The sequence below is a fragment of the Balaenoptera acutorostrata genome, chromosome 13 (assembly GCF_949987535.1).
Source record: "Balaenoptera acutorostrata chromosome 13, mBalAcu1.1, whole genome shotgun sequence".
Taxonomy (NCBI): Eukaryota; Metazoa; Chordata; class Mammalia; order Artiodactyla; family Balaenopteridae; genus Balaenoptera; species Balaenoptera acutorostrata.
Genome location: NC_080076.1, coordinates 40,344,171 through 40,359,225, shown reverse-complemented (window position 1 = coordinate 40,359,225; position 15,055 = coordinate 40,344,171).

Here is a 15,055-nt window from a genome sequence, read left to right as displayed (position 1 = left end):
TTATCATTTAAAAAAGTATCCATCTTAACAGGTGGGAGGTGATAGTTCCTGCAATTTTGATTTGTATTCCTCTGCCAATTAGTGATAGTTGAGTATCATTTCATATACCCATTGGTCATTTGTATACCTTTATTGAAGAAATGTGTATTTATTTCCTTTGCCCATTTTTCAGCTAGGTTGAAATAAGCCAGTACAGAGGGCAAATACTACATGTTATCACTTAAATGGGGAATCTAAAATAGTCAAACTCGTAGAAGCAGGATACAGAGTAGTGGTTGCCAGGGGCTCGGGGGAGGTAGGAATGGGTAAGTATTAGTCAAAGGGTACAAAGTGTCAGTTTTACATCTTAGAGATCTGTGAAGCATAGATCTTACAGTTAACATTACTGTACTGTATACTTAAAAATTTGCTGAGATTGTGGATCTTATGTTAAACATGCTTATCACAAAAAATTAATATAATTAAGAGGGCAGGAGGAAACTTTTAGAGGTGATGGGTATGTTTATGACATAGATTGTGGCAGTAGTTTCATAGGTATATACTTACCTCGAGACTCATCAAGTTGTATACGTTAAACATATACAGCTTTCTGTATGTCAAGCTTATCTCAATAAAGTGTTTTCTTAAAAATAATGATTATTAATTATATGAAAAAAAGCATGACAAACAAAAAATAATACTTTATGTATAAATGTTGGCAGATTTTCTTTTGAGATCATGGCCAAGGCCAAGGTGCCCACTATCATTATTTCTATTCAACATTGTATAAGACACCCTAACCTATGCACCATGACAAGTGGAAAAATAACATTATTTTAATTGCAAAGCAAGAAATAAAATTGTCAGTATTTATTCATAGCTTATATTGTATATGTAAAAAATACCTAAACAAATCTACAGATAAATCATTAGCATTTACAAATCAGTTTACTGAGCTTTCTGTAAACAGGTCGCTACTCACAAACCAATTGATTTTGAAATACTGGCCATAAACAATTAGAAAATTAGAATTTAAAATATAAATGTACCATTTATAGTACCATCAAAGATATAAAATGAAATTCTAAGACTAAATCTAAAAAAAGACAAACAAGATGTAAATTATGCTAAGAATAACCAAGATACTCTTGAAGAAGAATAAGAAGATTTATTCTATTGTATTGTAAGATTTCTTTTAAAGCTACAATAATTAAGATGGTGCAGTATTGTTACAGTAAGAGGTTAATAGATGAATGAGACAGAATAAATGGCCTAGAAACAGACCCGTGTACATATGAGCACTTGATTTATGACAAATGTTACACTATATTGCAGTGGGCAAAGAATCGTCTTTTCAATAAATGCTTGCAGAACAAAATAGATCTCTATAAGGTTAAAAAAGAATGAAAACGATTCTGACCCCTACCTAACACCATTAAAAAAAAATTACAAATGGATTGTGTATATAAATGTAAAAGGCAAAATAATAAATCTTATGGAAGACAAGGTAGAGAATATCTTCATAATCTCAGAAGAGGAAAAGGTTTTTAAACAGGAAACAGCACTGATTCTATGGAAAAGACTGATAATTTACCTACGTTCAAATTTAGAACTTCTGTCTATTAAAAGAAACCACAAGAGAGTTAAAATGCAACCCCAAGAATTAGACAAGATATTTGCAATACATAAAACCATCTCCAGAAGAAAGAACTCCTAGAGATCAATAATAAAAAAAGACAACCCAACAGAAAAATGGACAAGAGATTTCAACAGGTTTTCCACAAAAAGACCATGTCTTCACCTTACAACATGTCCACTTTCATTAGTAATCAATAATAATAGGGAAAATGCAAATTAAAACCACAATGAGGTAACACTACATCACTACAGAATGGTTGATTAAAAAAAGAAAACGTTAATAGAAAATTTTTATAAGGATGTGGAGCAGTGAGAGCTCGTATACAATACTGGTGAGAGTGTAAATCGACACAACCATGTTGGAAATCAGTTTGGCTGTGCTTCCCAGAGCTGAAGATATCCATATCCAGTGACCTAACAATTTCAATCTTAAATGTACAGTCAGCAGAAATTCATGCACACACAGGCCAAGAGATAATTTGCAATAACCCAATGCTGGAAACAACCCAAATGCCCATCACCAGTAGGACAGATAAATAAAATTTAGTATATTCATCTAGTGGCATACTATTCAGCAAAGAGAGTGAGCAAACTACTGCTGCATGCAAAATCTGGATGAACTCCACAAGCCTAATATTAAGCAAATGAATCTGAACACGGAAGAATATATATGTGATTCCTTTTATATAAGGCTCTAAACAGGCAAAATTAAACTGTAGTGTTTAGGAATGCCAATTAGGTGATAAGATTATAAAGAAAAGCAAAGAAATGATTGTCATAAAGATCATGATAATGGTTACCTTTGGCTGGAGAGAGAGAGAGGCAGTTGGAGGGGATCCTGGATGCTGGAAATGTCTTTATCTTGACCTGGGTAGTGTAATTATTTATTAAAATGTATACTTATATTTTAGGTACCTTTCTGTATGTGTGGTATAATTTTGCAGTACAAAACAGATGGGACAGAGTTGAGAGACAAACAACACTTGCCTTCTACTTCCTTCTTTTTCTCTTCTTCCTCCTCCTTCTTTTCCTCTTCCTTCTTCTTTTTCCTGAGCATTATATAGGTTCATAAGTCCTAGAACTATTTTATGTAAAAACAAAATAAACATATTTTCCTAAAGAGTTTTTTCTTTTTACAATTTTATTCTCCAAAGAAAAGTATCCCGGAAGATATATGTTAAGAAAAAAAGAACTGCCTGGAATCATTAGTCACCTCAGGGCTCATCTGTAGTACTTTCCACATTCCATTAGTCTCTGCAGTTGTAGCAGTGGGAGGAATCATACTGTTTGGGGTTTGGAGCTCTGAAAGCAGTGAATAAACTCTGGCTGAGATTTTAAAATACTCCTTATTAATGGTGATATTGATGCTCTGAAATCTTCTTGGATTAGGAATATTACCTACCCATTGTGGATGCAGGCAGATCTGATGAATGCTGAGAATGCTGAGAAGCCTTCTTTGACCATTGGAAATGAAGGTAAGCAAACCCTTCCCCACCTGTTAAAGTACCTGAAATCTCTACCCACACCTGCAACCTCTTAGAGATTTATTACTTCGGTTTATAATTTTTCTCTCCAGACTCTCCTAAAGGCAGTTGTCCCTGGGAGGAAGATGTTAGAGACATATTCAGTGTCTGGCACCTCTGTGAGAATGAAATCCTTGATATTATCTTCCCTGCCTGATCTCTGAGCACAGGGAGAGGTGAAGGAGGGAACAGCCTCTATGACATAAAAAAGGGAGGGAACCAGGGAAGGTTTAGAATAGTCACTTGTCCTTTTGATATTGAGTTGTAACCCCTTATTAGATACATAGTTTGCAAATATTTTGTCCTATTCTATGGGTTGCCTATTCATTCTGTTGATTGTTTCCTTTGCTGTGCAGAAAATTTTGGCTTCGATGTTGTCTGATTTGTCTATTTCTGCTTTTGTTGTCTGAGCTTTTGATGTCATATCTAAGAAATCATTGCCAAGACCAATGTCATGAAGCTTTTCCCCTATGTTTTCTTTTAAGTTTTACAGTTTCAGGTCTTATGTTTCAGTCTTTAGCCCACTTTGAATAGATTTTTGTGTATTGTGTAAGGTAGGGGTCCAATTTCATTCTTTTGCAAGTGGATATCCTGTTTTCTCAACCATTTGTTGAAGAAACTATCCTTTCTCCATTGTGTAACCTTGGCACCTTTGTGGAAGATCAGCTGACAATATGGCAAAGGACTTGAATAGATTCTTCTCTAAAAAAGTCATACAAATGAACAGCAAGTATATGGAAAGATCATTAACATTACTAATCATCAGGGAAATGTGAATCAAAACCACTATGAGATATAAATTCACACCTGCTAGGGTGGCCACTATAAAATGGAACCAAACCAAACCAAACCAAACCAAAGCAAACTAAACCAAACCAAACCAAGTGTAGGCTAAGATTTGAAGAAATTGGAACCCTTGGCACTATTGGTGAGAAAATAGAATGGTGCAGACTCTAAGGAAAACAGTATGGCTTTTTCTCAAAAAATTAAAAATAGAACTACCAAATGATCCATCAATTCCACTTCTGGGTATTTATACAAAGGAATTTAAGTCAGGGTCTTGAAGAGATATTTTGCACTCCCATGTTCACTGCAACATTATTCACAATAGTGAAGACGTGGAAGCAACTTAAATGTCCACTTATGGTTGAATAAAGAAAATGCAGTAAATACATCATATAATGGAATATAATTTAACCTTAAAAAAGAAGGAAATCCTCTCTTATGTAACAACAGGGATGAACCTCAAGAATATTATGCTACATTAAGTAAGCCAGTCACAGAAGGACAAATACTTCATGATTCCACTTATATGAAGTATCTAAAGTAGTCAGACTCACAGAAACAATAGAATGGTAGGTGCCAGGAGCTGGGGGGAGGGGGAAATGGGGAGTTCTATGGGTTTAAAGTTTCAGTTATGCAAGTTGAAAAAATTCTAGAGATCTGCTGTATAACACTGTGTTTAGAGTTCACAACTCTCTACTGTACACTTAAGAATTTGTTAAGAAGGTAAATTTCATATTATGTGTTTTTGTTACCAAGTCTAAACTCATACTGCTCGCTGCACGACAGACCAATAATCAAGAGATGAGTTGTTGAGGGAAGGAATAACGACTTTATTTGTAAAGCCAGCAAACTGAGAAGATGGTAGGCTCATGCCCCAAAGAACCATCTTGCCTGAGTTAGTATTCAGGCTCCTTTTATATTAAAAGGGAGGGAGTAAAGTCAAATACTTCCTGGTTCCCATCAGCCTCCAGAGGGGATGTGTTAATTCTTCCTCCCTACAGTCATTCACAGGTGGGCCTAGTCAGGATGTTTCCTGTGAGCTAAACAAAGGTATTTTAGCTTAATGCTCATTACCTGGGAAGAAAGTTTCCCAGAGATGGGCCATTATGCATAATTTAAGCTTATAGGCAACATCCTTTTAGTGATTAACTTGTAATAGGATACAAAAGCTTCTTCCCTATTACATTTTTATTACAACCACAAAAAAAAAAAAAATTCTTCAGACCATGATCCAAATCTGACTTTGTGAAGGAGATGGAGAGAACATTGGGTGGAAGCATCCTTAGATTAGTTTAAGGAAAGTTCTACAAAGCCTCTGGGAGTCCTTGAACCATAGTCCATGGATTTAAAATATTAGGAGTTGGAGCCCTTAGTCATTTATGTTCCATTAAGTCCAGGATGAGCATTCTCATGGCTACCACAGTAAGGAAGGAGAGGGAAGGTGGTATTCTGACCACGGTCCCCAGTGCCTCCCCCACGTGGGGAACTTCGAAAGCTGGCTGACTTCCTCTTTGCCCCTTTGAAAAATCACCTTGGGACATGGAGGTAACCCAGTCACTAAGGCTGAGACCCAATGGCTTCAGCTGCCCACTTCCTCCAGCCTCTGTGAGGCTCTCCTGAGCTTCTTGTTCTTGGGGGCACCCCAAGGCACCCTGGGAGTTAGACTCTAGGGGCAGAGAGAGGCTCTCAAAGGAGGTGTGGAAGGCTTATTCTGGGTACAATTTCTTGCTGACAGTGAAGCTGCTGAAAGCATGTACCATGGTCACATAAGAACAAACCCAGAATCCTGCCATGGGGAGACTACACCTGGCTCTGTTCTGAAAGAGAAGGGAGAGGAAGTCTAGGTTCTGAACATTGGTTCTGGTATTCTTTTTCTCAGCTCCCTGAGCCAGCCCCGTTGGACATATCCCCTTCTGGATCTCAGCATTTCCCTGTCTCATCTGCCTTTCCTCTGGATCTCTTCTGATGCCTGGGAACAGGATTATGCATTTATCTTCTTTTCCCTCCCCACAGGGCAGGCCACAGAGCCTTCTCCTCCCAACTCAGCCCTCCTTGCCTCCAAGGCTCACTTGAATCCTCTTCCAGGAAGCATCTTTGACTTACTTCAACCAAAGCTTGTCATCCCCATGGCACTTGCAACGTGAACTGACAACACAGGGTCTGGGTAGTTGTCTAATTGTTTCCCTGTTTTGTGGTCAGGCCACTCAAAGTGGCTGATCTCTTGCTCTCTGTACATCCTCTGCTCTACCCATGGGTGCCAAACTGCTTCACTTATACCCTACTCACTTGACTGACATTCCTACATACTTGCCCCAGCCCCAGCTAGTGGTTGTTCTTATCAAAGGGGCAGTGAGGGGCGTGCCCCTCTGCTAGTTTCTTTGGTAACCGATGAGCCTACCTGACGTCAATTCCCTTGTAAATGGCAATCTCCCTTTTCTTCTGGGAGTGAGGACTGTTGCCCTGTCCTGCCCACCATCTGCTGCACACAGTGCGGTGTTGCTCCAGGACGTGTAAGCTCCCTGACCCATTAAACCATTGATGTCTCTGTTGCTGACTCCGGGCTCTTTCTTCCGTCTTGAAGTTGGGCAGGCACAGTGTTTGCAGTCCTGCGGGGTGAAGCCCAACACCTGTGTATCTCATCCTTTCACTTTACAGCCACCCCCAGGAATCTGTTCTTTATCTCTGCCAGATCATCCAACACATCAATGATAGGGCCCCCTTTAACACATATACGAAACTTCAAATTAACAATCAACAGGAGTCCAGGGTCAGGATCAAAGCTGATGATTACCTTTGGAGTCTGATTGGGAGAATTACATTGTCTCTGAAGCAAGAGAAATCTCTAGAAGAAAGCTAGTTTTAGGGGAAGATAGTAGCATTTTCAACATGAGGAGCTTGAGAAGCATGTAAAACATGCAGGTGGACAGTCCTACGGCAGGATGGGACCTGGGGCTGCAGCTGGGAGTCATCATCATGGGTGGAGACTGTTACTTTTATCAAGACATCCGTTGCTCATTGTGGCCATTGAAACACTCTCAAAACAGCTGGGAGCATGCATCAGACATAAAAGCTCTCCTCAGAGGTAACTAATCTCTGCAGAAGATGAAATATTGATGTGCTAAACAATACCCTAAGATCATTTAAATAAACATCCAAGGTAGCAGAAGTGATGTGCAACCCAGTGCATAATTAGTTGACAAGTGAGAAATGCAACCAGTAAGTCCTATTTGTTCCAAAAAAGGAGAAAACATTTTAGGCTGGAGAAATCCTAGGTACAGACTTAGGCTGAATCTTTAAAAATGGCAGAGAAGAGGAGAAAATCCCAGGTGAGTACATTTCATTAGCAAAATGGGAAGGTGGGAGTGTGAAGGTCAACTTTGGACATATTCAGAAATGTCCAGGATATTCCAGTCATAAGGAGATTCCAGGATAAGGCTGTAGTTACATCAGGGAACCTCACCTGTCTGACTTTAACAGACCTTTGCAAAACGTAGTGTGACGTAAGGCGAGGGTGCCTGGGTTAGAAGCCATGGGTCTGCCCTCTAATACTACTTCACCACTTACCTGTGGTATGACCGTGAACAAGATATTTAATCTTCCTGAGTCCCTTCTGTAAAATCAATCCCTGTCTATGTTAAAGAGCTTTTGTGAAGATCCGAAGAGAAAACATTTGTGAAACTCCCCCAAACACAGCTGTTAATAGATATTGGTTGCTATCAAGATTTCTGACCTCTTTAATACACACAGCACCTTCTCTGAATTCCCGAAGCCACTTAATGCTTGTGTCATTAATTTTGACCTCCTTGTACCACCTGTTATTATCTCTTAATTGCTTCACAAGTTTGTAGGACTTTCTTTTTTTTTAGATAATCACAAAGACATAAGAGCTTAAATTTCTTTATGCAAATCAGTACTTCTTTTTTTAAAAAAATTTATTTATTTTTGGCTGTGTTGGGTCTTCGTTTCTGTGCGAGGGCTTTCTCTAGTTGCGGCAAGCAGGGGCCAATCTTCATCGCGGTGCGCGGGCCTCTCACTATCGCGGCCTCTCTTGTTGGGAGCACAGGTTCCAGACGCGCAGGCTCAGTAGTTGTGGTTCACGGGCCTAGTTGCTCCGCGGCATGTGGGATCTTCCCAGACCAGGGCTCGAACCCTTGTCCCCTGCGTTGGCAGGCAGATTCTCAACCACTGCACCACTGGGGAAGCCCCAGGACTTTCTTAGTTAGAGAAAAAACTCACTGTGGGCAAAGGCCTTATCTTAGACATTCACTAAATGCTCAGAATATTGTGGGCACGTACTAAGTGCTCAAAATGTTGTTACCATGATTTATTTCTATGTCCAGGAAGACCAAAATAATCCCCAAAGATTTCTCAGAGGAAGTAGATCTTGGGGTTGACATTGACAGATGGGTAAGTAATGACAGGTAATGTTCAAGGGGCAGGATGCCTAGTGAGGGGAATGATGTGAGCAGAGTGGCAGATTTTTCTTTTTTTACTTTTCCAGATGCCTGATTTCTCTAGAACATTCTACCAGGTTTTGAAGTCATTTATCACCCTGGTGCTTTGTGAGAAAAGCAAAGGAAACAAAACCAAAAGAGAAAATATCCATCCAGCAGCTGGACAGCTCAGTTATTTTTAGGGACAGGGGAAGAAGCCAGCGTTTGAGACTCAGCAAAACATCCCACTCTGTTTGGGGTTGACCAGTCCCTGGGAATGCACAGATCTAAGCATTTTCTCAGCTGTAACTCTCCAGCACATGTGTATTTGAAGGGAAACTTAGCCCATCTGTTTCTAATTCATTTACATTGAACTCATCAAAAGAGCTGTTGACATGTCCTTTGCCTGGCCAAGTTCTCCATGGGTTTTTGGGAAATCCCAATATATTATTGAATTCTTTTTGGTGTACTGGGGTTGTTGGGTTTTGTCTTTACTGGGATCCCAGGGAGAGTGGAGAATGCTATGAACTGGAGTCATTCCAAACCTGCTGAGCTCTGCTCTTCCCTCACTGAGTCTCAGTGGCTCTCAGAGTCTGATCAGCTTGGAAAGAGAACAAAGTACCAGGCATCCCCAAGGTCTCAGGTCTCCTCTCCTTGCTCCTAGCAGAGACTGAGGGATGGGTCAGGAGAGGGAGAAAAGTGCTTTAGAGGCAATTTGGCCTGTAGACTAATTACAGAATGAAGAGAGTTTTAATTCTAGATACTGTGTGACCTTGGCAAAAGAAGTTCCTTTTCTGTTCTTCAATTACTCAAAGTACAGTAGGAGAAATAGTATTGACAATTTTGATCCATCTACTAGAGATGGCTTGTGTGGTTGGTGTGTATGTAACTTTGGAAACAAAAATATCACAGTAAGAAATTATGATTTTCCAGATCCCCAGATGGCAGTCCTGACCCCTTTGAGTAGAGTGTGTTCTCCCATCTCTAGCACTGGGCATGGAAAATGCTGAATTGTGCATCCTTATTTTCTCTTAGGCTTGGTGAGGGGTCCAGCCTGGGTGTGTAGCTCAAGTCCTGAGTGATGCTGACTGATCCGCAAAGGGTTGGGTTGTTGATACCGGAGTCCCCCAGCCTCTCCATTCAATGTGCATACTTGGGCAAGCACGGAAGGAGATTTGTGTTCCTGCCAGCATAGGCATAGCTAATACACCCATCAGAGGAGATCAATGTGTACATTCTAGAGAATTGGAAGCTGAAAAGGAACTTGGGAGCTGAAAACTCTCCTTTTTATTTTACGTATGAGGGAAACTAGGGCTCCAAAAGGCAAAATACTGTTCCCAGTACTTATGGGACATTGATTTTGTGCCAGTCCTATGCTGAGTTCTATCTTATTTGGCAGCACTGGATGGAAGATATTATTATCCCCATTTTGCAGGTGAAGCAACTGGGATACAAAGAGGCTGATAACTGGTCAAAGTCACTCAGTGAGCAAGTTATGAACTAGAATCTGAATACAGCTCTGCTAACTTCAAAGGTCAATTGACACAGAGCTAGCTAGTGAGGGACCAGAACACAGAATCCTGGATCTCCCAGCCAAAGAATGTTCTAAAATGTAAAAGTTGGGTTCTTCCTTCAGTGTGCATGCCCTCCCCTTTACAGCACCTCCCTGGTCCATCCACAAGGGGTTGGCTGCCTGGGGAGAGGAGCCCAGTGGCAGAGGTGTAGAGGGCGATGAGAGGGTAAATAGGTGGAGGGGAATCTGAATCTCCCCCCTGAGGGCACTGTGCAGGGGCAGGCCCTGTGAGTGGCCTCCAGAGATCTTGCTATGGTCACCACGATTGAGCAAGTGAAGTTTAGAAGCCAACAGGCAGGAATGGCCTATCAATTCAAAGGACTACCATAGCACCACTCCTCTAAAAGACACTTGTCACTTTCCATCTTTTCTATCCTTTTTGCCCCAACACATGAGAGGTGGCAGGGGTGGGGGTGGGGAGTAGGAGATGTCTTAAGAGTAGATCAAGCTCCCTTTATCATCTCTTTGTCCTTTAGGCAAGAGCCTGGCCAGTGTTGGAGGAAGGGAGGAGATGATGCCTTACTGGATGTATGATGGAGTTCTGAAAAAGGCTCAGTTCATTTGTGCTTTTTTAATCATTGGAAGTGATTAGCCAGCAATGAGATATGCCTGGGTTATCACTGAGGATGGGAAAAGGGATTTGACAGGGACCATCTGAAAACAGGGGTTGGGAAAAAGGCAAATGATTTCATGTCTGTGCCTTATGAGTTCCAACTGTTCAATGGGCTGATTATCTTCTCTTTTCCCATCCATCTATCAAATGGAGGGAGTATGAGAATGGAATGTGTCCTTAGATGAGACAACGTGTCCTTAGATGAAATTTCTCCTCTTCTCTTGTGCACATTTTGCTTGTGTCTGCACTCCCTGGTTTTGGCCAAAAGAAAAAGACACTACCAGGTCGGCTGTTCTTCCCAGATGAACTACTCAGCACCAGAAAGTCCAGACGTGGAGGGAGGGAAGGAGAGAGGGAGGGAGGGAGAGAGAGAGAGAGAGAGAGAGAGAGAGAGAACAAATGCCAAGGAGGGAAAGGGGAAAGGGACAAGGTGTAAAGGACAGAGTGGGTGAGAAATGCAGCAACGGGGAGGAAAAGAGGTGGGAAGAGTAGGAAGAGGGAAGGGAGTAGGGGATAGGGAAGACAGGGAGAAGAGTGGACAGAAGTGTTGAGAAGGGGGTTGGGGAAGAGGCATGGGTTTTGGGGTCAGCGCTGGAGCAGTTTCCTGCCAGGCCTGCTGCCCAGCCAGCTGCTGGAACATCTGCATCCTGGTGGGGGTGTTTCCAAATGGAGCTACCTCTTCCCGGGACTTCTTGCCCCACACATTGGCGTGCCTGCCCCCTTAGGCCCCTCCCACCATGCTTGCTTTTCCTCTTATTAATCAACCACTTGTGTCCAAACAGCTAAATCAGCTCTGGACGTAGGCAATGGATGAGCAGTTGGGGCAACCATGGGGTCAGCCAGGGGAAGAAGCATTTGCTCTTGGACATCACAGTTCCAGGCACAAGAGGAGCTGACTGGCTGTACCAAAGCTGCCCTAACCTCTGCTTGAATGAGTTTATGCAAAGAACGTGGAAATGGGACTCAGGGTCTGGGGCGACAGAGTCACTGCATGGTCTTGGTGAGTCTTCTTGAGTGGCAAATCATCATCTGTAAAATAAGGACCTAAAGTCCCATCCTGGTGACTCTGGGGAAAAAAATATTTCGTAAATCTCATTTTAGCATCCTTTGCTACCTGATACCTGAGTTTGGATAGAGAGGGTTCAGATAAAAGTTGAAAGCTCTCATCCTCTCCTCGATGCCTTTCATCTTGCTGCAGCACCTCAGGCCTGGTGGGGTCTGACCAGAGGGGTCCCTGCAGCGGTGCCCTTCCTGGGGGAGTGCCAGATGGTGTCAGGTGTCAGGGCCAACCTTCAGCCCCTGAAGGAGGGAAAGCTTGTTTCCCAGGCCTCCATGGCTTCTGTGGTGTCCTCTTAGTCTCTTCCAGAGTCCCCCATCCCCTGGTGTCACCCTGGGGCATCCACCCGACTCTGCTTCTCAGCTGACAGATAATTAATCTCTGCGAAGCTGCCACAAGACCTGGAAGGTTCTAACTGCTAATTTGATGAAAAGAGGTTCTGGTTTAGCTCTTCCCCGGGAAATCTCACTTTTAAAGGCCATCCTGCTCTTTCTCCAGATGGCTTCTTTCCTGGTCCTTCCTTTTCCTCTTCTGCCTCCTTCTTTTCCCAGATCTCGTGAAGATGTCCTTGGGGCAGCCAGGTCAGGCTAGGCTGCTTCCATGGCCTTACTTCTGTGAGAGTGGGCGGTGATTTCAGGGGACCCACTAGACCTGGCTAGTGGGGAGAGGCTGGGGGAGGGCGTGGACAATACCCAAACCTCAGCTCCTGTTGTGGTCCTGGCCCTAGAGGGGCCCCTGTAATTTACCTTCCAGAGCTGTCACAGCCAGACTGCTGGTGAAGTCATCCTGGGAACCCCAGGTTTTCCCAACCCCTCCTGCCCTGGGGAGCCCTCCCACCTTTGGGCTCTCTGCTCTCACCCACACTGCCAAGACCCTCTTGGGGGCAGTGATGGTAGAGTTAGGATGCCGCTCTCCTTGCAGCCTTGCACGTTTGTGGGGGATCTAAACTAAATTGAGGAAGGTCCCCCCTGATATTTCTGGCCTCTTTCAGGGTTAGGTTCACATGGCTCCTTGAAATCACCTGTTTTCAGTCTCTTAAATTCTGACCTCTTCAAAGCTCTGCACAGACCCAGAGAGTTTATATGCGTCCTCTGATGAGCAGTGGGCCTTGGGGGCAGACACTGGAAGGGTGTTTCTGAACATCAAGGAAACTCCACAGATGGTCCCTGGAGAGGGGATTCACTAACCCCCTGGGGAGGGGTGTGCAGTGAAGGTTGAAATGTAATTAGATGCCGCAGGTGTGTTTATATGAATTCACGGGACATAAATCCCAAACACCAAAGTGGACCTACAGGCAGGAAGAGGCTTGCCATTTGTTGAACACCTACTGTGTGGCCCTTGATAACTCATCTACCCCTCACAACAGTCCTGCTAGGTAAGCGTTGTTATGCCCTTTTACAGATGAGGGCACTGGGGCTCGGAAAGATTGTGAAAATAGCCTAAGATCACAATGTAGCAAATGGTCGAGCTGGGGTTTCTTGGCTGGGATTTTAAGGGGAACTTGGCATGTTTGGATCCTGACTGCCTTGGGGAAGTGTGACGAGGGGGCATCAGGCACCGCTTGTCCTCTGCTCCCAGTGGGCCCCCTCTTACTCCCAAGTCAAATTCTTTTCGCTTCTCAAAGCCAGTTCCAGACTCAGCCCTGCTGGGAAGGTCCCTGCTTCCTGCTTCTCAGCCCCTCTCCTCTCCCCCAACTGTCTTGAGCTCCTGCAGTGAGCACAGGGAGACCAGAGGAAGTTCATTCTCCCTGTGGGACTCCTTCCTCTATTGGGACCAGGCACTCCTGGTTTGCTCAGATGAGGCCTTCATGGTGTCACCCCCTGACCACTCTTGCCGTGGTCCACGCTGATGGAGAAACCAAGTGCTGAGCATAGCTAAGCCACAGGGACTTCTCCTGGACTCCCGTTTGCCAGCTCTGACCTGAACTAGCTTTGTCTGGAGGCAGGGCAGGGAGGGTCCCTCTGCCTGGAGGTGCTTAGCTGGATCCTGACTGAAGACAGTGGACTATACAGAGGATGGCCAGTCACCCACATGGCTTCACGCTGCCACGGGCAGGCCTGCTCTCAGTCCCACATCCCTATCCTCAGTACCAGCCAACTTCCAGCGTTCCTTCCTTTCCCCTCATCTGTGTGCGTCAAGCTTCCTAGGGCATGGTGCTGGTGCATAAATGGAATCACATTCACTATAGCTGCTTGCAGATGCTTACAGGCATCTTTCTACCAAGACACTTAGCTTCCCGGATTACATTTCATAATATGTACTTTCCTGTAAATCTGGGGAGTGGCCCCACCCACTGGGCACTGCTGTCACTACTGTTGGGCACCCCTACTTCCTCTTGGCATGGCTGCCTTCTCTGCTCTGGGCCCATGCCCACCTTCACTCTCCTGTCCCATGCACCCCTGCAATCTGCCGCTGGGCACCATCGCTGCTGTGGCCACCTCATCCATTGCCCAGGTGACACTAGGGACTAAAGCTGTGTGCAGTCAACATGTCAGAGGATGCCTCCCTACCCCTCTGTGTCCTTTTGATGGGGGTCACAAGTACAAGCCTGTGCTGTGATGCCTGGCAACACTTTTGGTGAAGTGGCATTTTCTGGTTTTGCCTTGCAGCTGAAACTGTGCACCTCAGATTGGGACTTGAACCCAGGTGCCGGGACTCAAACCCAGCCTAAACCCAGACTGGGACTTGAACCCATGTGGCCGGGACTTGAGCCCGGCCAAAATCCTGATTGGGACTTGAACCCACGCAGCTGGGACTCAAACCCGGCCAAAACCCGGTCTTCCAACTGAGATCACACACCTGGTTTCAGGGCTCAATGAAGCTCAGGTTCTTGATGTCTCATCACAGAAAGAATTCAGTGAGAGACAAAGTGACAGGTAAGAAGTAGATTTATTTAGAGAGAAACACACTCCACAGACAGAGTGTGGACCATCTCTGAAGGTGAGAAAGGCACCAGGGTATGGGGTTGTCAGTTTTTAGAAGAGTAGGTAATTTCATAGACTAAGGAGTGGGAGGAGTATTCCAGCTATTTTAGGAAGGGGCGGGTATTTCCATGAATTGAGCCACCGCCCACTTTTTGATCCTTATGGTCGGTCTTGGAACTGTCATGGTGTCTGTGGGTGTGTCATTTAGCTTGCTTATGTGAGCGTATACTGAGGCTCAAGGTCTAGTGGAAGTCGACTTGTCTGCCATCTTGGATCCATTTGGTTCTAATCAGCTTATGTCATGTCCTTGGACTATGTCATTCTTTCAAAGGTTGTGCCCTGTCTCCTTCCTTCCTTTTTCATAGCCACTTTTCCCCTTGGACCTGAGAGATGGCTGGACTGGGAGGGGCGTGTGAGGAATGAGGATCGTGCTGCTCCCAGCGTGATCACAACAACTACTTCTCTGTTCCTGGGCCAAGCTTGGCTTCCTGACTTCTGCTTATTTTAAGAGAGTTCTCTGCTGGGAAGC